This window comes from Etheostoma spectabile, unplaced genomic scaffold, assembly GCF_008692095.1.
Source record: "Etheostoma spectabile isolate EspeVRDwgs_2016 unplaced genomic scaffold, UIUC_Espe_1.0 scaffold00019144, whole genome shotgun sequence".
Taxonomy (NCBI): Eukaryota; Metazoa; Chordata; class Actinopteri; order Perciformes; family Percidae; genus Etheostoma; species Etheostoma spectabile.
Genome location: NW_022604703.1, coordinates 1 through 24,474, shown reverse-complemented (window position 1 = coordinate 24,474; position 24,474 = coordinate 1). Strand labels below are relative to the sequence as shown.

Below are 24,474 nucleotides of genomic sequence, written 5' to 3'. Positions count from 1 at the left end.
AGATTTGAAATAATTCCAGATTTTCATTTTCAGCACTTGGAAGCACTCACAACTTGTAATTCACCAGTAAATGTACGTAAAATATTACAGCAACTTGTTTTGGATGCACTAATCTCCAGGCTTCCATTCCAACTGGAATCAGCCAGATACCTCTTACAATCTTTGAAATATGAACTTTGATTACTTGCAGATTTCCCTCATTGGCCATCCCCAGTAGTTAGAATTGCTCAAGAGCAGAGCAGAGGAAAAATATGTGGAGGGGAACATATATTTGCCAAGAAAAACCAAGAAAGAAGAGTAAACAGTAAAAATTGTGCTCATACATAAAACAAACCAGCCCTTAATTTCATTCACTTAAAAGAAATCGTCAACAAAACAAAATGGGTGTAACCTCTGAAATTTACTTAACCGGTGCGCTGAACCACATTCCAGAAATTAACAGTCCTGATTCCAGACTGCATTGCCTGTCATTTCTTCTGAAGCTGCTCTCTCTTAAGGCTGCCTGCTTCTTCTTGTCAGGGTCGGCCATCTCTGCGAGGAGGATGAGGGCGCTGGTGTTTCATCCACTGATTCACTTCTAAGGAAGAGGGGTGCTGGCTCAGCCCTTGGAGCATGCTCAACAATGGCTGCCTGCTCATCTTTCTTGAGGATAGGGTAAGTGTTCATCATTTTTCTAAAAAGTAACTGCCAATTGGCTCTCCTAACTTGTGACAGATACACAGCACTTTGAGGGTGTCATGACTTGGACTTCCAAACCTGTTGTTGGACTTGTAAAGTACAACCTTCTATTGAAAGGATGTGGAGCGACAGCCACTGTTGGGTTTTTTTCTGCTCCAGATGATGAGCCTCGCTCAGACTTAGATTGCTTTTTTTTTGTTGCCATATTGCCAACTCCTCCGTGGACAGAGAGGAGTCAGACTCCGTTTGGTCGTTATAATTGGGTCTTCACCACTTGAAGATGTTTCCAATTCATCATCTTCATCCAATGCACTCTCCATGGCTTTTAATCTTAGGCTGTGAGTCTTGTACCAGGTTACTTTGTCTGGCAGAGCAACATAGAAGCGCTCTGCCGTGCTGGGTTGTGGCACATTTCTCTTGCCACCTGTTTTCTCTCTTTTTCAGACAGGTGTTGCTGGCCTGGAAACCCAAACAAAGACGTTTTTACAAATGATGATATGATAAGAGTACATTGAGCAACTGTGTGTCAACAATCTACACAACACTCCCAATAAACCTAAAAACCCAGTTGCTAAATTGTGTTTTATGTCAAATTTACTTCAACTTAATTCAAACATCAACATCATCAATTATAATTCTAGCCCCCAATTTGAGTACCACCACTTCCAAACTCTGATCAAGGGCCAGAATCAACTTATGATAAGTTCTTACTTGAGTGGAGACGGTCCGGTCTGGGATGGTGAAGTTATTTCCCCTCATTCCGGCATCCACCAAGCTGCATGGAGGAAGCCTAAAGGCTTCTGTATCTGCCTCCCGTTTGCTGTGTGGAACACAAATTCACACTCCTGGCCTGGTGTGCAACACATCCCCTTTGTCAAAAAGTCTAGCAATTAAACTCCTCACTTTGAGCGAGAAAGCAGCTTGACCAAACAATTTGTTGTTTTGTGGTCATCACCTTAGGGAAAAAAAATGGAGAAAATTAGTGCATATCTGTGGATAGGTACGGAGGTCTCTTCGGGTCTTTTTAGCCTCTACAGGTGATTTTCTATCCAGCCTTGAACTTGTGCCCTTTTATCAGGGCCTGAGCATTAAATCCAAACTGTTTAATCCAAGATTTGCCCACTTGATGTCCGTAATTCATCACTTTTTTCGCTCATATCTGCTGCTAGCTCCGTGTCTCCTCTCTGTCTGTGTCCAAAGTGAAGGCAAGCAGCATGCCCATATATTGGAGACAACGTGACCTAAAGAGTAGGAGTGGGAACAGTGAGCAATTCTCTCATCTCTCATATGCAATCAAAAGATGTTAAAGTGGACAAGATGGATATCTACTGTGTTACAGAGGAAACGGCGTTACTGGTTTGAGATTTGGCATGTATTTTGGCCTTTAAAGAAATGTAAATAGGATGTGCTTAATATGAGTTAAAATGTTTATTATGTTCATTTTTGCATATAGGAGAACTGTTTTAGACACACAAATGCTTGTGTAGATTGCTATGGTTGTAATATCAATAAATATGACATTATTATGTTGATTATTGGTATACTTAAATGTCATGAGGGCAAAATGCATCTGGACTGTCTTTGAAAAATGTATTTGTCAACTGTATAAGTTGTAATGATTATTTCTTCACAGTGTGACTCCCAAGACATATGAAAGGGTTTAAAGAGGAAAATAGCTTAGGTATTACTGCTTTGTCTGTAATCTCATACATAGTTGTGAGATTCATGTTCTGTTTAATTTATTTATTTGTCTTTAAGGTCCTACAAAACATTTTTAAATATTCAAGTGACTTCACTGCAGCCCAAATATTGTAATAACCCAGTTTGTCTTGAAAAAAAATGATGTTCATATCTTGACTGTAGACAACAGGGTTGATGTTTTAAAAGGTTTTTTATAATAAATCCAGACGGCCAATGAACTGTAGAAATGATCTCAGGGCTCAGAGGGTTAACAAAGACACTCATTTTAATTTTACCAATGACCGTTCATTGCTTTGATCTGCCAACCTAATTAAATACTCACCAGAACTTGGAAACGCCTGCCTTGACTCCACTTTCAGAGTTCCTGACATGTTCTTTTTTTCATGTTGTCAGAACCACAGATCGGTGTCCGGTCACATGGACATGTATCCCATTATGTACGAGGAATTTGGCATATTCCTCTACTTGTTCCCCATTGTAGGATATTGTTTCTACAAACATGGCAAGATACAGTATGTCCCGTTAAGTACATCTTAAAATCTACTAAAGAAAAAAAAATATAATGTTAATTACTAAGTCTACTTACTCATCAGTTCAGGAATTTTGTTTTGGCAATGACATAAAGTCCTTCTTTAAAGACAGTCAGCTGATTGTCTGTGAAAACAGTTTGACATGCATGCATTTAGATGGCAAATACATAAATAATTATATATATATATATAGTGTCAGGGTTATAATAATATAGGACATACAGTTTTGAAGGAAAGAAATTTAAAACATTTACCTGACTTATGGCGTAACACCTTCTGCCGGTGGATGACAAGATGCTTGTGCACATCTGAACAATTCTTTTTTAAACTCGTATTACAGTGTCAGGAAATCTTTTTTTTTGAGTTTGCTCTCCTTTGCAAACGATGTCCTTCATGCTTAAAAAACAGTATCATGTTGTTAGCATGTTTTTAATTGTTGTCGGTGCATATCCCTTTTTTTGAAGGAGGTTTTGTCCAGCTGTGGAAGAGGTAATGAGTTACAAGTCATTAAATCTGACTCCCAGTTCCACCAGAGTCCATGTTCCAACTTCTCAATTCTCACCTATTATAAAACACCGTGGATTAAAATCAAATCCAAAAATTGGAATCAATAGATAAGAGAATAATTTCAATTTGTTTTGTAGTTGTAAGTATTTTGTGCATGGTAATAGCATGGCACAAAAAACTGACATGAAAATACTTACGCCCGCAATTTGTCAATTTAGCTAAAAACCTCAGGTCTTCAGCGATGGCATTAGCTGGCTAGCTGGCATGCAGCAGCCATGTACAGGCAAAATCTATGCCCGTGGCTTGCTGACTGTCTCGCATTTTTTGCATTTTTCCTCCCAGTCCGGGACCCAAGGCGGAATTTTGGAAATCTTTTAGTATCTTTTCTGCAGTTAAAAAAAAACATTAGTTGGACAACCACGAGAAAACTAAAGGTGAAAAGGGAAATAATTAGCAAAATGTAAATCGTAATTGTGCCCTCGCTCACCAAAATTGTAACTGGAAAGCAAAGAAAAACTTACCAAATAAACAATCTCCAGTTGTCCCTTTTTAATATGTTCCCCTTTTTGTGTCGAGAGCGGCGGTTAAAGGATACTATGCTATGATTGTCTTCCCTGCCAACAAATACTCCATGTTTTTCTCAAGTTTCAGCAACCGGGACTCAAAGACCTTGCAGTTGTTGCAAGAAGAGGCATTTTGGGGCCAGGAAGAGGCATGGTAGGTTGTGTGCAGGTCTGCCCTGAGGAGCGCCAATGTTGGGGGTCCCAGGGACAGGTGTGGAAGGCAAGGAGAGGGCCTGCTCTGACAAAGAGTCATCGTTGGGGGGCCCAAGGACAGGGTCCAAAGCAAAGTTTGCTCCTCAATTCTTCCTCTACGCATCGTCTACCATATTCAAGTCTGCGTCTTTTAGAAAAACACCCAACAGTGGGTCTCAGGAAAGGGAGAGATGTTCATTTATGTGTGCTGAAACCCAGGATAGGGTCCAACACCAAACCAGTGGCCAGGTCATCAATATCACAGAGCTCCGTAACAGTCATTCTGGTCCTTCTGTCCATTGTTTCCAACCGGGAGCATGCTGAGATTTTGTGGAACCAATAAAAAGTGTCATCAGACGGTTTATAATAACCTCTTCACATACTGTGGCTCCTATTTGCTTGCCAAGGAAAGTTAGCTTAGCAAATCAAGAAAAAAATTAACTTTGCTCTGTCCTCCAAGAAGCCCAGATGGTTACATAAACGTTAATTCTGAAATTTGTTGGGCTGCTGATGACTGCAAACTCCAGAGCGATTGGCCACAGTAGAAATATAAAACACAAAATGAAAAATTAGCTATATAATGTGTGTATTATGTAGCTATATAACTAACCAACTATCTTCAAAAGCAAACAAAACAAATTTCTGTTTATCATGTGACAGATGGAAATTTTGAGAGAGAGAGGGAAAGAGACCAAAGAGGGAGAAAGATGGGTGAGAGAGAGAGAGAGAGACAGAGCGAGAGACAGAGATGGGTGAGAGACAGAGCGAGAGACAGAGAGAGAGAGAGAAAGAGAGAGACAGACAGAGGTTTTAAAAGTCCCTTTATTGGACCATCTTCAAATCACAAAAACAACCAACAAACATACAAAAAGAACAACTAAACAAATACAAAACAAAACAAATACAAAACCAAAAAACAATACAAAACCAGTCAAAACCTGAGCACCAACTCCCCCCCCTCCCCTACGGAGCACAACACACCCTGTACCGCCCACACATTACCAAAACCCACCAAATTGTCCATCAGCTGGTAATAAGAGTGTTCAACCCTCAACCGGGCCCTGATCAACCCCTTCAGCATCGGAGCCGGCTCCACACTGCCCACCCCCTGCCCCATATTTCTACGGGACAGCCAGATGGCCAGTTTCGCCGTAGCAAACAAAAAATTTAACAGGACATGAACAGCTTTCTTAGTCTTTGTATAACGTGGACCAAAAATAAACAACTCCAAAGAAAAAACCTCCCCTAGACCCTGAACCCACCGATTAGTGACCTCCAGCACATCAGTCAGCCGAGGACAACCAACAAACAAATGCGCCAGAGTCTCTACGTCAAAACAAAAACTACACCCCTCCCCCAGCTCGGGATCGATGTGCGCCCTGTAGTGGTTCGTAGCTATGGCCCCATGCACAATCCTCCATTGGAGGTCCGCTGCCCGCTTTTCAACGGGCAGTTTGTACAGGGCTCGCCAACTGCCCTTAGGGGAACCGTCAGGACCAAAAAACTCGGTCCACCTCGACTCCCTTAGCCCAGCCAGAGTCCGCAGGTTCAGCACCTTTACGCAGGCATGATACAGTTCTTTCTTCCCAGCATCCTGGAACTTGCCCAGGTGAGGGGTCGAGATAGACAGCAGAAGGCCCGCCTCCTCCCGCCACTCCCCCACAGATGGTGTAATAGACAGAGAGGGGAAACTGTATTCCCCCCCCTCACTCCACTGCTCACAGAGAGACCTGGTCTGTACCAGCATCCGCTGAGGCTGCTCCAGGGCAGCACAAACCTCATGCACCACCCTATCGATGAGTCTGATGGAGGTGATGTTGCTACTCCGTCTCAGAGCTTCACCAGAGATGGCAGTCACCTTCATCAGGTGACTTAGTTTAGTGCACCCAGCCTCCCTGAGACTGGCCCTCAGACTGGCAGATTTCAACACCCGAGTACTTATGAAATCATTGAAAAACAACGGTTCTTCAAAGAGCCACATCCCCGGAGTCTCTCCTGCAGCCCTCGAACACGTCATCACCCGCCACGCTTGCAGGACAGAACTGTAGAACGACGTGAGCCCAGAAAGGTCCATATCCTCAGTCCTCAAAAGAAAAAGCTGCCGGTCATAACCCAACCGCCCGGCTCTCCTCAGCAGCAACCGGGCCGTATCAAGCCAGCTGGGTCCACAGGAATACAAAAGCTTCTGGGCAGTCTGGATACGAAAGGAGGCAAGTTTTGATAGAATATCCACCAGCCCCTGGCCCCCTTCAGCAACCGGTAGGTACAGAACCGCTGCTCGAACCCAGTGCTTCCCGGACCAGAAGAAATCTACCATGGCTCTCTGAATGTCCTCCATCAGGCTTCTTGGTGGTACAAGGGCGACAAGCTTATGCCAAAGGGTCGAGGCAACCAAGTTATTGGCAACCAAAACTCTGCCCCTATAGGACAGCCGAGGTAGCAACCACCGCCATTTAGACAACCGAGCGCACACCTTCTCCCTCACTCCCTCCCAGTTCTTCTGCACAAACCCCTCCGTACCCAAAAACACACCCAAAACTTTTAACCCTTCTTTCCCCCACTCAAGTCCCCCTGGCAGACTGGGCACCGCTGTATCTCTCCACCGACCCACCAGCAGTGCCTCACTCTTAGCCCAGTTCACCCGTGCAGATGTGGCCTTCTCATAAAGTGACAGAGCATCCTGCAAACTCTGAACATCCTCCTGATTGCAAACAAAAACATTGACATCATCGGCATAAGCCGAAACAGTAAGAGGACGCACCATACCTGAAGATCCCGGCAGGAAAAGGCCGCTGAGTCGAGCCCTCATCCTGCACAAGAGAGGCTCGATTGCCAACGTGTACAGCTGTCCTGATAAAGGGCAACCCTGTCGTATCCCTCTCTGCACAGGAATGGGCCGACTCAGCCCTGCCCCCGTCTTCAACAAACACTGTGCACCATTATACAATAAACCAACCCAAGACAGGAACCCATCACCAAAACCAAAAGCTCTCAATGCAGAAAACAAATAGGAGTGATCCACCTTATCAAAAGCTTTTTCCTGGTCTAAAGAGATGATGCCGACATCAAAACCATACAATTTACACACATCAAGAATGTCCCGAACGCAGAAAATATTGTCCATGATCGATCGATCCGGAACACAATAAGATTGGTCAGAGTGTATGAGAAGTCCCAGGACAAACTTCAGTCTGTTAGACAACGCTCTGGAAAGTAATTTATAATCCGTACAGAGGAGAGAGACAGGCCGCCAGTTCTTAAGCAGAGTCAGATCGCCTTTCTTGGGCAGCAGTGACAACACTGCTCGCTGACAGGAAACAGGAAGAAACCCTGTCCGAATCCCTTCCATAAAAACGTCATAAAGGTCAGGTCCAATTGTACTCCAGAACTGTTGATAAAAATCTGTGGAGAGACCGTCAATCCCCGGTGCCTTTCCTGAGGCCATCTGGTTGACGGCAGCTGTCAGCTCCTCCAGAGTCAGCTCACCATCCAGAGCAGCCCTCTCGGCAGGACTGAGCTGAGGAAGACCCTCCAGGAGCTCCTCGCGACCCTGCATGCAGCACTGTTTGGCCCCAAAGAGGTCAGCATTGCATGGTTCCTCATCTCACCAGGAGTGGTGGTTACCCTGCCTCCTGGAAGCTGGAGGCATGCCATCTGCTTCCTCTGTGCCACCGATCTCTCCAGATTGAAGAAGAAAGCGCTCGGGGCATCCATATCTCTTAACTGGAGGAAACGACACCTGACCAGAGCCCCCTTCACCCTCTCATTTAGAAAAGAGCTCAACTCCCGCTTACTTTTCTGTAACAACTGCCCTAAAGAAGGGTCAGAGTCTCTTTGTAAGACCTCCTCTATATGGCCAATGTTGGCCTCAACTTCCATCACTGCCGCATTGACCTTAGCAGTGGAAATGGGAGGTGTACTGCTGACAAAAAACCCGAACTTGTGCCTTGCCAACATCCCACCACTGCGTCAAAGAAGCAAAATTTGCTTTTCTATTTTTCCAGCACTTCCAAAAATGCTGAAACGAGTCACAAAACTTGCTGTCTCGCAAAAGTTTATTATTAAAATGCCAGTAGGACTTAATCCTCTTACCCGGCGAGATGATCAGATCCATACATACACAGTGATGATCCGTGAAGCCAACAGGAGTTATGCTACTGCGGGACAGTCTAGAACTAAGGTTCAGTGAAATATATACCCTATCGAGTCTGGCTGCACACACCCTATTATTAATGACCCTCACCCAAGTGTACTGTCGGGACTGAGGATGTTTGACCCTCCAGGTATCTACCAGATCCAGCTGGTTTATAATGCTGTTCAGACTCTGAGCTGAGAGTGGGTGAGGCTCCTCGCCTATCCTGTCCACAGTGAAATCAGGAGTACAGTTAAAATCACCACCAACAATCAGCTGGTCCTGATGGTACTTATTTAGTTCATTTTGTAACTGTGCAAAAAAAATAACTCTCTCAGGTCCCTGATTAGGGGCGTAGACATTAACAAAACAAAACACAGAGCTCTCTATCTCTGCCCTGACAACCAGCAGGCGTCCCTTTACCACCTCAGTGGAAGATACGATGGTAACACCCGCCGCTGCCGTAAACAACACAGCAACCCCTGCACTAACATTAGAACCATGGCTAAGAGCATAGGGACCCCCCCACCAAATACCCCAGTCAACCTCATATGATGGGGCAGAATGGGTTTCCTGCAAAAACAGCACATCAATCCTCTTCTGACTAGAAACCTCAGAAACCAAAGCCCTCTTATGACTGTCCCTCCCACCATTGATATTAAGAGATCCTATTTTTAGGCTCCTCATAGAAAAGGCAGAAAAAAGAAACAGACAAGTTGAAACAAAGAGAGAACAGTATTAAGAAGAAGAAAGTTTAGCTGTCATGATCATTAGAAGTTCTTAGCCTTTTCGAAGTCCTGCTCCCTTTGTCCTTCCTAATGGAAGTAATGTGCTTTTTGAGGCGATAGCGTTTCTTTTTATCTAACAGGTCAAAACCAACCAGTCTTTGCAGAACAGAAACAGATGTGACAAATTTTTCCGTGTCCTGGAAGTAATCCGACACTTTCACAGATCTATTAAATGATTCATTCAGAAACCGATCTATTTCCTCTAAAGAATACAAATCTGTGCTCTGATTAACTTCTCCAATAGAACCCAGCCAACATGTACATATGGGCCCCATATGGGTTACAAATGGGCTCAATGGGTACCAAGTGGGCATGGGCTTTAACTGGGCAAAATGTCTGGGCCCCATAGGGGATATGAGTGGGCAAAGTGGGCATGGGATAGAAGTAGGCGATTTATGTGGGCCCCATGTGGGTTACCTAACATGAGACCCACATGGAAAGCCCATGAGGGCCAACTCTAAGGGCCCCATAGGGGATATGAGTGGGCAAAGTGGGCATGGGATGGAAGTAGGCGATTTATGTGGGCCCCATGTGGGTTACCTAACATGGACCCACATGGAAAGCCCATGAGGGCCAACTCTAAGGGCACCATAGGGATATGAGTGGGCAAAGTGGGCATGGGATGGAGTAGGTGATTTATGTGTGGCCCCATGTGGTTACCTAACATGAGACCCACATGGAAAGCCCATGAAGGCCAACTATAAGGGCCCCATAGGGGATATGAGTGGGCAAGTGGGCATGGGATGGAAGTAGGCAATTTATGTGGGCCCCATGTGGGTTACCTAACATGAGACCCACATGGAAAGCCCATGAAGGCCAACTATAAGGGCCCCATAGGGGATATGAGTGGGCAAAGTGGGCATGGGATGGAAGTAGGAGATTTATGTGGGCCCCATGTGGGTTACCTAACATGAGACCCACATGGAAAGCCCATGAAGACCAACTCTAAGGGCCCCATAGGGGATATGAGTGGGCAAAGTGGGCATGGGATGGAAGTAGGCGATTTATGTGGGCCCCATGTGGGTTACCTAACATGAGACCCACATGGAAAGCCCATGAGGGCCAACTCTAAGGGCCCCATAGGGGATATGAGTGGGCAAAGTGGGCATGGGATGGAAGTAGGCAATTTATGTGGGCCCCATGTGGGTTACCTAACATGAGACCCACATGGAAAGCCCATGAAGACCAACTCTAAGTGCCCCATAGGGGATATGAGTGGGCAAAGTGGGCATGGGATGGAAGTAGGCGGATTTATGTGGGCCCCATGTGGGTTACCTAACATGAGACCCACATGTTACATGTTCCTCTTATTTTTAGAGCACTACTGGCCAAAGGTTAGGCAGCTTTCTGATGCTGTGTTGTTGTTTTTTTAATGGTTTTTTTTCTACAGAACTCTGTTATTTTTTGCATCTTAAAAACATCTAAATCCCAGTTAAACATGGGTGGACTATCTTTTATAATCATAATTAATGTAAATACAGACATAGGATAGGCTTACATGGACATGTGAAACATTCTCATTCAGAATAATCAGGGTATAAACCCTGATTAAGATCTACAGGTTATAGTTTCCTTCTTCATAACTCTGTGACTGTAGACATGAAAGCACAAATTCAGGAGTGCTGTAACAAGGTGGACTGCCGTTGGTGTTAGACTGGATTGCTCTGTATTCATACAGTCAATATTACAGTCAAACTTGCAAAACAACGTGACAGCATTGTCATCAGCATTGTCTGCTGTGGCATGTTTGGCAGGTAGGCCTAGCGTGTGGTTGGACAGGCTTGTAAGGAGAGCTGGTTCTGTGGTTGGCCAGACCTGATTAAACTCTTTTACTAGATTTTAGTGCTCTCTTACCTCTGACACATCACATTGCGGGGGGAAAACACAACACAGTAAGCAGCTGCAGTTCTATGGGCTGAAGCGGAATGGAATGGCCAGGCAGGTTGAAGCTGACAATTGTCTACAACAGCAATTCCTCAACACTATAGAAGGGCCGGGATTCTGTAGGCCAATGCATTTTGACCGCCAGATTCCAAACTCTATAATCTCTCAAGATAATATATCTTTTAGAAAAACGAAATAACACCAAAATGTACAATTTATCGAGTTCAATTATGCACTGAGTAGCCCAGGTGTCAATAATTCATATCATGGCCTAGTAAAATGTAATTATTTTCATATCTGAAATAAAATGGTATCGAAATTCATTCAACATAACTCATAACAGGCAATAAAAGTATCTTATTTGAACATTTATATCTTAACCTAGCCTGGCACTGCCTATGTTGGCTTCTGCTGTGGTGGCAGCGCTGCTCGGACCGTGGCCCAGTGCCCTTTTCCCTTCTATAAACTCGGCTCTCAGCTTCATGAAATTTCTCTGAATAAATTTACTGTTGGTGCACTCATTGGAGCGGATGTGTGCAGTGAATCCAGCCAGTTTGAGGATGTGTGAAGTTATATAAACACGTAGGCAGCCACCGGCCACCTAGCTACATGGAGCCTACCGCTCCTTCCACAGAGAGAGCACCCGGCGCTGCCTTCTGATTCAGAATAGAGTCCATTTACACCGTATTTATTGTGGTATCCTGCTTTACCGATTCTGGCTTTGCCTTCGGTCTATCGCTGATGCTCACACTTGTTGCTCTACACCGCTTAACGTTTCTCTGATAGAGACGCTTATAGTTACCAAGCAAATATGACAGTGTATGGCAGAAATAGGAGAAAGTGATTTTATTTTTTTTGTCTTGTGTGAAGGCTGTTTTAAATGAAAATATAGACTTTCTGTGAAAAGTCAGATACCGGCAGGATTGTATTTTTTCATCCAGCAAAGTTATTTCATATATAAATTTAAAAGCAGTCAAAATGACCGTCATGGCTGTTCAGTGTTAAGCCACTGGATAGTCTATAGATTTCACAATAATAATTGTATAGACAAGAATAAAACAAAGGGAAAAAAAAAGAATAATTGATACGTATTACGTACATATACGTACGTAATACGTATCAATTATTATTTTTTTCTTTTGTTTTATTTATATATATATGCTGGCCAGGCTTTTTAAAAATAAGAGTTCAGTTTAAACGCATGCGTATTGCAACATACTATAACGGTCACACTGCGCGCTTTTATTTTGAATTTTAACGGATCAGCGCCGACAGCAGCAGTAGCAGAGCAGACGTCGCAGCAGCAGCTTGCTCTCAACACTGGTGAGTAGCATACCTGTCTCTCTGTTATGTAAAATAATGTAGACGTCTTGCATTACACCATCATTACTATCTATCGAAGTAATGTGAGCTAGTTTAAAACAATGGCGAATTTACAAAAATGCTTGTTAGACTAAGCTAATGTTGTGTGTTTTAGCTAGCTGACTTTAGCTAACGTTAGTAGTTAGGCCTAATCAACCCAGTTAGTCGACATAACGTTACTGGTTTTATACAGCCCCTCTCGAAACCAATGGCAGAATAAACTATTTGGAGGCAGTATTCTAAACCATTTTGAACACAAAAATGCAAGCTGAATTAGCTCAGCAGCCACATTGGGCGGCTCTTTTTTTTTTTTTGCTTCTGCCGCTTTTTTCTTTTTAGTTTTGTGTGAATTAGTTAAAAGACATTTGTTAGTAATGTACAAAACAAGCTGTGTAAGCTGTGATGAAGCTTGTGTTACATAAAGTAATTGTTTAAGCTATATCCGTTTCAGCTGCAGTTGTATGAATCTAGGTTTGAATCTATGAATCTAGTTTGTTTTTCCTGAGTGGGTATTCTTTTTAAGAAAATGCTGTCTTTCTCAGTGTAAACTCAATAAGTCTCCATTTTTTTTTTACTGGAATCTTGTTTGTGTACTTCATATTGTGTGTTGCAGTGACAGTGTCTCCCCAACCCTTATGCAATCACTGCTGCAAATAAATGCAATGCAAATGCAATTGTTGGAGAAATCCTTCTATAAACTGACAACTGACTCCATGATGAATTAACACAGCGTTTATTCTTGTGGTCAACAGATGAAATGCGTTTCCGAGCAATTCTACATGCACGGACCTGATGGAAACTTGTGTAGTACAGAGGTTCCCAAAAAGGCACTTAAACAATAGCGTGCTCAGGGTTATATTGGTTCCCCTTGTGGGGCCTGATTGGTCAGCTATACTGTTGCTGGGGTACAATCCCTGCTCTGCCTCTTCCTTCTTGCCTGTCTATTATTTTCAGTTATCATTTACTTCACAAGACAGCTATGTTCACTCCCTTCTTGTCCTGTTCTCTGAGTTATCACGTCGGGGGTCACCAAATTTGTTGGAGAAATCCTTCTATAAACTGACAACTGACTCCATGATGAATTAACACAGCGTTTATTCTTGTGGTCAACAGATGAAATGCGTTTCCGAGCAGTTTTACATGCACGGACCTGATAGAAACTTGTCTAGTACAGAGGTTCCCAAAAAGGCACTTAAACAATAGTGTGCTCAGGGTTATATTGGTTCCCCTTGTGGGGCCTGATTGGTCAGCTATACTGTTGCTGGGTTACACTCCCTGCTCTTTCTCTTCCCTCTTTCTTCTTGCCTGTCTATTATTTTCAGTTATCATTTACTTCACAAGACAGCTATGTTCACTCCCTTCTTAATTTGTAGGTCCTGTTCTCTGAGTTATCAGACCGTCCTCGAACTTCAGTGTCCTTGGCCTCACCATCTCCTCTTCTGTGCTCACTGTAGCTTATCTGACTAAGATAGCCCTCCTGTTCTCTCCCTCCTAGCTGTACCCCAGCTGCAAAGCATAATGTATAATATGTCACACATACACACACTCTTATTTAGTCTTTGGTTAATTCAGTATATACTTTAAGCCAGCTTTTACGTGGCCGTTCCTGAGTGCCCTGTTCATCACCACCTCAGTCATTGTATTATTTTCCCACAAATTCCCCCTTTTCGCACCTACTAGGTGCGAACACTTTTACACTAACTGCAGTGCCTCAACGTCCTCCCCGTCCTCAGGCATGGTGAGTAATGGCAGCATCCCAGCGGAATAGGGAGGCGGTGCTTTTTTCTTTGGACAAGGCAGTGGTGATGAGCCGGGATGTCATGGTCCGCAGGCAGGGCACACAGCAACACCACACAGGTAACTAGAATAGCGAGAAAAACAGCAATAGATGTCAAACAAGCAGTGATAAGATTCTTCCATTTGCCAAAAAAGGTTGTCATCCACCCCTCCAATGGATTTGATACACCTGAGGCGTCATGCATCTCCTGGGAAAGGGCTCGAAGTTGGTTCAAAGCCCTGGTGACCTTCCCATCCGGGGCAGTGTTGTTAGGGATGACCGTACAGCACATCTCTCCGAACATGGAACAGACTCCTCCTTTTTCAGCCAACAGCATGTCCAGCGCCATCCTATTCTGGAGCGCCATGAGGGACGTTGGGGCCATCTGCTCGGCCAGGCCTTCGATGGCATCCCTAGTTGCATTGCTCAAGCGTAAAACATTATAATGCACAAAATTTATCCTATCTACATTTTTGCTGGGAGTGACGGGGAAGATGGCTGAAAGCAGTGGTATATTCTCAAATCCTGCGGCTATTTGATCTGCCAATTTGTATTCATTCGGGACACCCCTAGGAACTCCTATGCTGTCTATATAGGTTGGGGTTCCCGCCCATGGATCAAAAGCCGGGCCTTGCATACTACGGGCCCTGCGCCTTCTCTTTACGGTCAGTTGCACAGCCTTATGGTGGGTATAGTGGACTCTACTCCCTACCAAAGATATGGGCATAGCTAATCTAACCATAGCACAAACTCCTGACGTTTGATTTGGGAACTTTATCTGGGAGTACAACCTAAGACCACCACAATAGTAGAATAGTCCTATTCTAGCCACTGGGCCTAGGGCTGTTTTGTTTTGTACAGTTGTATTACACCAGTCTGGGGGTATATCACCTAGTTTGATTGTGGGCTTGCTTGATCCGGTGAGATTGAAACAGTGATATCTTGCACCCTCCCCCTTTATGGCGGTAAAATACCCTGGTTTTTCAAAGCCTGGGGGAAAGAGGGATGCTAGGGTAGTACAATTGCGGGAAGCTGTCTTAGAGTGTGTGAAGTTCAACATGCATGCATATCCTGCTGGTCCTCATTAGGAAACAACGGGGCCGGGTTAGTGAACATGACTGGTCTAGCTGTGGCACAGGCCACGCACCCTTCCATGTGTTGTTTCTTTGGCATTCTGTATTAGCCACCTGATCCATAAATTGTCCTGGCCTGCACCTGCTGATAACTCTAACACATCTTCCACCCTCATTTTAGAGAAGTCCTGCACTATTACGTCTTCCTCCTTCAAGGGGGTTTTACTGTAGTCTCTGCCATGTCAGTGTCATTCTGTGTGTGCGTGAGGGGATCCAAATATTTATCTGCAGGGGGGTTATCTGGTCACTTCCTGCTATCCATACACCTATGGCTAACATCCACACATCCTGACCGTTCCTGCTCCCAATTGCTCTATTTACTGACGGGTTATGGGATTTTTTCGTGGGGTCTGAACTATAGTCCCGCTGTATAGATAATATCTCCCATTCATCTTGTTGTACCCACCAATCTCTTTTGTCTGTCAACCTCGCCCATGGTTTCCACCCTCCTGTTGTCCAACCCGCGTCATACCAGCTGTTACAGAGACTACCTTTCATCTGTCCGGAAGCGCTCCTTTCACAGTCCTCTACCTTTTGATAGTCGTCACAGATGTACACATCTGTGTTTTTGTAGAAACTATTATACCCCCCGCAGTCTATAGCCTGACACAAATCAAGGTAAATGACGTGGTTGAGTCTCTCACATAGGGGAGAGTCAATCTGGCACCGCACCTTGGGGATGGGCCCTTAGTGTGTTGCTTCACTACTGCCCAAACTGCTCTTCTTTTCTCTCGTCTAGTTCATTTCCTTTGTTACTGAGAGGTGGTTGGACACTACCGGGTGATTGTTCTTTGTGGTCTCGGTCCCCATACGCATGTTCCAACCCCAGAATAATGCTGCAACTCCCACTACTACTACTACTGCTAGGACAACTGTTGTCTTTTTCCCAACCCCATTGCCTTCCAAGTTATGGATGTACTATGTGGGGGCTGTTCCCCGCCAAAACATCTCTTCCATCTATACATTTTGGATTGCTTTTCTAATTTCTGCCAATGGGCGGCTAGGAGGTGCGACGGGGCACAATGTGTCAGGTGGTGCCAAGGTGCTCCTTTTTTACCTTTAACCTGGACCGAGTGTGAAGTACCTCCCTTACTTCGTAAGGCCCGGACCACCTGGGGTCAGTCCACTTCCTCTTGTGAACTTTGACCCTGACCCATCGCCTACCTTGACAGGTAGTGTTGCTTCCTCCTGCGGTTCCTGTTCGCCAACTGGACCTGCGTAGAAAGGGCTGAAACCAGAGATGTTAGCTTTTTCATATAGTCTGTCATTTCTATTTGCTGAACATCTAACATTGGCATGTGGCCTCCATCTAGTGGAGGTCCTGGCATTTTTTCCCCTGTCATTATTTCATGTGGGTCAAATGTGTTTCTCGTCCTTCTGAGGACCTCATAGCCATGAGGGCCAATGGGAGCGCTTCTACCCATGTTAACTTGCTTCCTGCACATGCCTTGGCTATCTTAGCCTTCAATGTCTGGTTTGCTCTTTCCACCATTCCCTGTGACTGTGGATGATAAACTGATCCGAAGGCATGAGTGATTCCCAGGGCCTGTTCTACTTCTCTTAGTAGTTTGTTGTTAAAATGTGTGCCATTATCTGACCTTATTTGCCTGGGGACCCCATACCTCGGGATGAGTTCAGTTTTGAGCCATTTCACCACTGTTTTTGCGTCCTCTTTTCCGGTGGGAATGGCTTCTACCCACCTAGAGAACCTGTCTACCATCACCAGAAGATACCTTTTTCCCCCTACCACATTTTCTGCGCCCATATCAGTATAATCTATACTGATATCTTGAAAACAAGCTGTGGGGACTGGGTACGCTCCTTTTAGTGTGGTGTATGGTTTCTGAACATTATGCTCTCCACACACCCTGCATTCCTGACAAAAATGTGTCACCATGTCCCTCAAATTGGGGTGCCACCACAGCTCAGACAGATTCAGGAGAGTCTGTTTTCTTCTTCATGTGTTGGTCTGTGTGCCTCAGGTAGCAACATTCTGCACATCTCGGCTGATGCTGCTATCTTCCTTGATGAGACCTCCATATCCCATCTTTGTCTTTTGTGGCGCCGCTCCGCTGCCACTGATTCCATTCATAGGCTCCTGACTGTATCCAGCCTTGATGATTGGTACATCAGTACATGTCTGTCTCCCCCTTTTTTCTGAAATAAAATGCATTGAGAAAGCCATTGTTTTCAGAAACATCCATATGAAATGGGAGTGAGTAGTCTGGGGAGGTGAGTGTCTCTGCCCTTGCTAGGGCACTTTGAGGTCAGAGAAGGCGGCCTCGGCCTCTGTTGTCCATAGGAGGGGGCGGTGAGACAGCGATGAGTTCTGTTGGTATAGTCAGGGATATGTGAGCGGCTGTATCCTGTGAGGCCCAGAAAAGACAGCATGTCTGCAACTGTGAGGGGCTCTTCTGACTGTTGGGGTTTCTGTGAGACTGTCATTTGTTTAGCTTTGCTGGGCTTGGGCTTGTTTAATTCTTCCAGTTGTTTCTTTAACAATTGAGTTTGTAGTCTTTTTATTCATCTTCTTGTTGCTCTGCTCCTTTTTGGTGTTTTGACAGGAATGACGCACATTCTCGCCCCATGTTGCATCGGTCATTGTTTGCAGGCCTACTACTCCTCCTAACTGTGTCTGAACTGCTGTGGGTAATCCCCCTAGTACCCCATGGCGGAACAGCGCCACTGTGGCGGCGGACTGGTCCCACGGTTCCCTCATAGCACGCTGCCAAATCTTTTTTGCTCTATCTGCATAGGCATCAAAATTTTCATCACTTCTTTTTAAATCATGCCATGCTGCATGATCCCCAACTGTGGGATACATGCGGTGCAGCTCAGCCCAATGCCAGGGGTTACTGCTGATGCAGGCACTGATGCGGGAACAGTGGGTCCAGCTCCCCCTCTGGTGAGGGCAGCACTAGCTTCATCTGCTCCCATTACTCTACCCAATACTGCTCTGAGATCTCCCAAACACAGCTGCACTCCTGCTGTAAGACTATTGAAAGCTGTGAGGAAATGCTCAGCCCCTCCTGTCAGGGAGGGGAGTTTTGCACACAGAGAATCTAATCACCAAAACTGTAAGGGGTGTACATCAACAGTCCTCCTCCTCTTCCTACTGGGCGGAGTGGGCATTGTAGCCCCGCCTCTGGTGTGTGGCGCGTCTGCTCTCCTCACTGAGCTCATTTACTGTTAGACGCAGCTGCTCTTGCTGCTTTTTTATCTCTCTGAACTCTTTGTTAAGTTTTTCCCTTATTCTAGTTGATTTTCGCAGCATAACTTCGTCAGGGTCCTCGTTGGTAAATTTACCTTTAAATGTGCCTGCTACAAAAAAACGTCTTGAGACTTTGTGATCTAGATCTGGGCCTGCGTTTATGTCGTTTTTTAGTCCTTCCCTAGAGCTGGAGCTTCTGTCTGTTGCTCACTTTCCTGCTGCTGTCTGACTGTTCGCTATCTTCCTTACTTCCTGAGTCTTGTGGGGTACTATGGTGAGGTGGACTGGGTCCTTTACTGACATGTGAAAATGCTCTGGATTTTGTTGGCAAAAAGACGCTGAATATTGGGTACTAGCTTTGCTTGGGCCGGCTGGGACTGTAGCCGCTGGTTGTGGTGGGGCCGCCGCTGCTCCCCTGACGCTGACTGTACCATTAAATTTAGATAACATTCTAAATCCTGTACGCGGCCCTATCATGCCGGTATCAATGGTTCCTGTGGTACGTCTATTTGTAATGCATTTGGCTGTAAATGGGCAGTTACCACTGGGCTTGGACTGTGGGTTTTGATGCCGTTGGACCTGTATACGGCGGCGGGGAGCGGAAATTCTTAGGTTTCTTATATCTGGATAAAAAGGGTTTGTTGGCGGGGCGCCTCAGCGGGCAGCGGGGTTTTCTCTGCGCTAACGGTTTTATTCTGTTCAGCTTCTGTCTCAGTTTTTGGTGAACTTTTGTCATCTTGTTTTGTCAATCCCAATTGTTTCTGTATTGCATTTGTCATTTTCAACCCCACCCCATATTTCTCTTTCTGCGCTTCATACTCCTTCTGCTTTGGTTTAGTCAATTTAAACCATTTTCTTTTCTTTTCCTCCTCTGCCTGCCTTTCCGCATACTCCAACCTTACTTTTTTCATACTTCACTATTTCATTCACTTTCTCCGGGACGGCGCCCCTTCTCCCTCCCTCAATCCATCCTCCTCTCTCCCATTCTTTCACAATCTCTTTTGCTACTTTCTCCTCTCCTTTACTGCCATACTTTTTCACTGCCCCTACTAACACTTTACCATAAGCGGTCGTCATTTTAACAAATAAGCAGTGAGAAAAAATCCAACAAGCCAACCACAACAAAAATCACACATGCAACAACGAACAACGTTTTCATTAACTCCATCTAGAGCCTTTTATGTACATCTCTATAATCTTTACAACTTAAAAGTGACCTCTCACTCCTTCGCACAAATACACTCGCGGTGGACTCGTAATATTACAATGACAATCTGTTAACTGCAACTCTTTTTCAGGATGTTCACACAGAACCAAGGGTGGCAATTCACAATCACTCATCTGAACTATCTGTCCTTAGCAGTCTCCTACCTCGTCACCATCTGGACGTATTTTCCTCTGACTATTTGTCCCTTTTCCTCTCCTACCCGCCACCCTATTATTCAACAATTCTCTTACAACTCTCTAGTTGTTTTTCTCTGTTAATCACATCACATGCCCCAACATTTCATCTGTTTATATCCCTTTAATTACAGCACATTCAATCAATACTTTTCGCTTAAAACAACACTTACGACAGTTGAAATGTGATCACATCAATTTAGTTTTCAGCCAATAACAGAATTTTGATTTTAAACAGGCTTCTGCTTACCTTTTTTGTTGAGAGCTCTCAGTGATCACACCAACGAATCGCAGTATCGCCGCTCAGTCCCCTTCACGGGCTGCGGGATGTCAGTCCGGTGGCTGAGCTGAACCGGACCGTGGACACAATGCCCAGGTCCAGTTGGATTCTCCTGTCCAATTACGTTATCACGTCGGGGTCACCAAATTGTTGGAGAAATCCTTCTATAAACGACAACTGACTCCATGATGACTTAACACAGCGTTTATTCTTGTGGTCAACAGATGAAATGCGTTTCCGAGCAGTTTTACATGCACGGACCTGATAGAAACTTGTCTAGTACAGAGGTTCCCAAAAAGGCACTTAAACAATAGTGTTCCAGGGTTATATTTGGTTCCCCTTGTGGGGCCTGATTGGTCAGCTATACTGTTGCTGGGTTACACTCCCTCTCTTTCTCTTCCTCTTTCTTCTGCCTGTCTATTATTTTCAGTTATCATTTACTTCACAAGACAGCTATTCACTCCCTTCTTGGTTTTGTACGTCCTGTTCTCTGAGTTATCAGACCGTCCTCGAACTTCAGTGTCCTTGGCCTCACCATCCATCCTCCTCTTCCCGTGCTCACTGTAGCTTATCTGACTAAGATAGCCCTGTCTGTTTCTTCCCTCCTAGCTGTAACCCAGCTGCAAAGCATAATGTATAATATGTCACACATACACACACTCTTATTTAGTCTTTGGTTAATTCAGTATATACTTTAAGCCGCGTTTACGTGGCCGTTCCTGATTGCCTGTTCATCACCACCTCAGTCATGTATTATTTTCCCACATAAGCAAGAGGCCTCACCCCAGTTTCAGCTCTGCAGCACTCTGCCACCCGACCATAACTTCCTCCGTCCGAAAGGAGATCAAAAGCTTTCTCCTGCGGATTCCACTGGATGCAGTAGACCTCGTCAACCTTCAGGCGGAGCTGTCCCACATAACTCCCTTGCAGAAAAACACACGAGACGAAAACCTGCTCCTCTTCATAGTCCACCTGACCCGCAGCGTGTATCTCAGACCACTCTCGGAACATGCTGCTCCCGTGCTCCTCCAGCTGCCAGTTTCAAGCAATTTGCCGTCCACGTGTAATCTCCCTCACTTGATCTTAGCCAAAGGCCGAGAAGCGATGACCACCACCTCTTTGCTGTCCGATGCGACCTCCCCGGACGGTTCTCAGTTGTCACGGTCCAGTAATTTTAAAAGGACCATAACAGCTGCTACTTGGCACCCCCGTCCAAGCAATTTTGGTTTTCCAAGTGGTCAAGCTTCTGCCAACCTGCAATGTTCCCATGCTGTCACATTTTAGCTGCGTTTAAGAATCTGAGTTTCCTTATGGAGAGCGCATTTGTTTTTTACAAGTACAAGGCTTAACCAAACAGCAAAGCCCACCAAAAATAATTTCAACTCATAGGCGTTCCTCTCCACGGAAGTCTTAGTAAAAGGCGAAAGGCTTGTGCGTTATGAAGAGAAACCAGAGTAAGTGCAGACCACGCTCGAGAGCAGCCGAAATGCCCAGTCTTCCCAGTCCCACCCTCGCGGTGATTCTCACTTGGTGTGCCGCTTTCCAAATCCAAGGCCTGGCCTATTGCCACACTGTCACAGGGCCAATATTTGTCCTTGCTGTTTTTTCCGCCAATAAATAGTGCAAATCTTGCTACACTTTTGTATGGCTTTATCTTGCCAGTATTATAACAATGTTTGATACCAGGAACCCAACGAGGTCATTCAGGTTTTGCGACAACTTCTGACGGTAAAATCTGCCAGCCATGTCTCTTCAGGTCCATTGACAGTTTGAGCAACGGGCAGCTCCACGTGCATCGTCAATTGTTTTTTTCCACAAGACAGAAGATGGGTGCACCGTTCCCAGCAACGCTGCAATACCGGGTCGATGCGTGGAGTGAATGGAGCAAGCCCCTTTTTCAACTCCCACTGCTAAAATCCATTTAATATGTTGTCCCCTGATAGAGGACATATCAGATATAAACTGATAAGAACAGATACTACACTTGATCTTAGCCAAAAGCCGAGAAGCGATGACCAACACCTCTTTGCTGTCCGATGCGACCTCCCCGGACGGTTCTCAGTTGTCACGGTCCAGTAATTTAAAAGACATAACAGCTGCTACTTGGCACCCCCGTCCAAGCGCTTCATGGGGAAGCACAAAATTTTAGTTAAAGACGGCAATTGTGGTTTTCCCAATTGGTCAAGCTCCTGCCAACGTGCAATATTCCCATGCTGTCACATTTTGGCTACGTTTAAGAATCTGAGTTTCCTTTTGGGAGAGCATATTTGTTTTTCACAAGTACAAAAGGCTTAGCCAAACAGCAAAGCCCAACAAAAATAACTTCAACTCATAGGCGTTCCTCTCCACGGAAGTCTTTAGTAAAAGGCGAAAGACTTGTGCGTTATGAAGAGAAACCAGAGTAAGTACAGCCCACTCTCGAGAGCAGCCGAAAACGCCAGTCTTCCCAGTCCCAACCCTCGCGGTTATTCTCACTTGGTGTGCCGCTTTTCCAAATCCAAGGCCTCACCAATATTTTGTCCTTGCTGTTTTTTTCTGCCAATCAAAGTGCAAATCTTGCTACACTTTTGTATGGCTTTTATCTTGTCAAGTATTAAACAACGTTTTGATACCAGGAACCCAACGAGGTTTCACAGATCATTCTTTTTTAGGACAATTTCGGGCGGTAAAATCTGCCAGCCATGTCTCTTCAGGTCCGTTGACAGTTTGGGCAACGGGCAGCTTCACGTGCATCGTTATTGTTTTTCCAGAAGACAGAAGATGGGTGCACCGTTCCCGGTGACGCTGCAATACCGGGTCGATGCGGGGGTTTAGATTTGTGCATATACACATCAACTTTCTTTTTGATTCATCATCACCATTCATTATGTCATCATCACTATTCATTATGTCATCATCACATTCATTATGACATCAACTTTCTTTATATTACTGCATATACACTAGGGGTGATCCGAGTATCCGGCTGAAACGAGTATCCGGTACGGATAAAGCACTTTTGCCGAGTACAAGTATTATCCGAGTAATATGAGTCAATATCCGTGCTCGGATTGAATAAAACTCCTCAACTGGCCGCGCAGCGTTCTGTGATAATCACAGCGTCCCCCCCCCCGCCTACAAACCCGCTCGGATCAATCACACACACGAACATGAGAAATGCGCTCTCTCTCGCTCTCTCTCCTCTCTCCCTGCTCCGTCAGTCAATTCGGTCTGCGGATCTGTTCCGTTAACGTTTAGGTTTCTTCAGCTTCAGGTTTGTTTTTAACTTCGGTTTGTAGTCCTTACATAGTAACCAGTAGATTTCTGGTGAACGTGGGTTTTGTAGTCCTTACATAGTAACCAGTAGATTTCTGGTGAACGTGGGGTTTGTAGTCCTTACATAGTAACCAGTAGATTTCTGGTGAACGTGGGGTTTGTAGTCCTTACATAGTAACCAGTAGATTTCTGGTGAACGTGGGGTTTGTAGTCCTTACATAGTAACCAGTAGATTTCTGGTGAACTTGGGTTTCAGACATGCTGCTTGTTTTAAATGTGACTCCAGTTGCGTCTCTGCCATCGGAGATTTTTTTTTTTTACTGTCAGCTGCCCCCCGCCCCCTCTCTCTCTGTGTCTCTCTCTTACACACAAACACACACACACACACACACGCACACACACACACACACACACATACCTGGTGTGGAAATTAAAAAAATAAAAAAGAACCAAAAAAAAAAAAATCACACTGATCATAAAAAAGTTAAAAAAAGAAAGTTATATTGAGTATGAAAACTCTTGTTCATTACATTTTACTTCATAATTGCAACCGCATGTGTTGTATTCATTGTGTTATATTCAACTTGTACTGTATATAGTTTGTTTGTTACCATGACAACACCATTGATCTGAAGCTCAATGCTGTCATGTAAATAGTTTTCAAATCAGCAATAAATTTAACAATTTCTGATCAACTCATATCAATTGCATGCTTAAATAACATACCGGTTAAAGCCCCGCACATTTCATGAGAACCCGACCCACTTCCGGGTTAAATCTGACCACTTCCGGTTTAGGCCCCGCCCACTCCGAGTACGGATCCGGATACAGATAATTCATGTGTTAAACAGATACAGATACAGATAATGCTGTACTCGCTCATCCCTAGTAACCAGTAGATTTTCTGGTGACGTGGGGTTTGTAGTACTTACATAGTAACCAGTAGATTTCTGGTGAAACGTGAAAGGGTTTGTAGTCCTTACATAGTAAACCAGTAGATTTCTGGTGAACGTGGGGTTTGTAGTACTTACATAGTAACCAGAGATTTCTGGTGAACGTGGGGTTTTGTAGTACTTACAT

The 24,474-nt window shown here is 44.8% G+C and overlaps 3 non-coding genes across 3 annotated transcripts; all 3 read right to left on the bottom strand.

The window, feature by feature from the left end:
• Window positions 1-21,481: 21,481 nt before the first annotated feature.
• LOC116683866 (U5 spliceosomal RNA) lies at window positions 21,482-21,597 on the bottom strand. Its single transcript, XR_004330717.1, has one exon. It is a non-coding gene; the product is annotated as a U5 spliceosomal RNA (small nuclear RNA).
• Window positions 21,598-21,964: 367 nt separating this feature from the next.
• Window positions 21,965-22,152, bottom strand: LOC116683864 (U2 spliceosomal RNA). Its single transcript, XR_004330715.1, has one exon. It is a non-coding gene; the product is annotated as a U2 spliceosomal RNA (small nuclear RNA).
• A 276-nt stretch (window positions 22,153-22,428) lies between these two features.
• LOC116683865 (U5 spliceosomal RNA) lies at window positions 22,429-22,544 on the bottom strand. Its single transcript, XR_004330716.1, has one exon. It is a non-coding gene; the product is annotated as a U5 spliceosomal RNA (small nuclear RNA).
• Window positions 22,545-24,474: the final 1,930 nt, after the last annotated feature.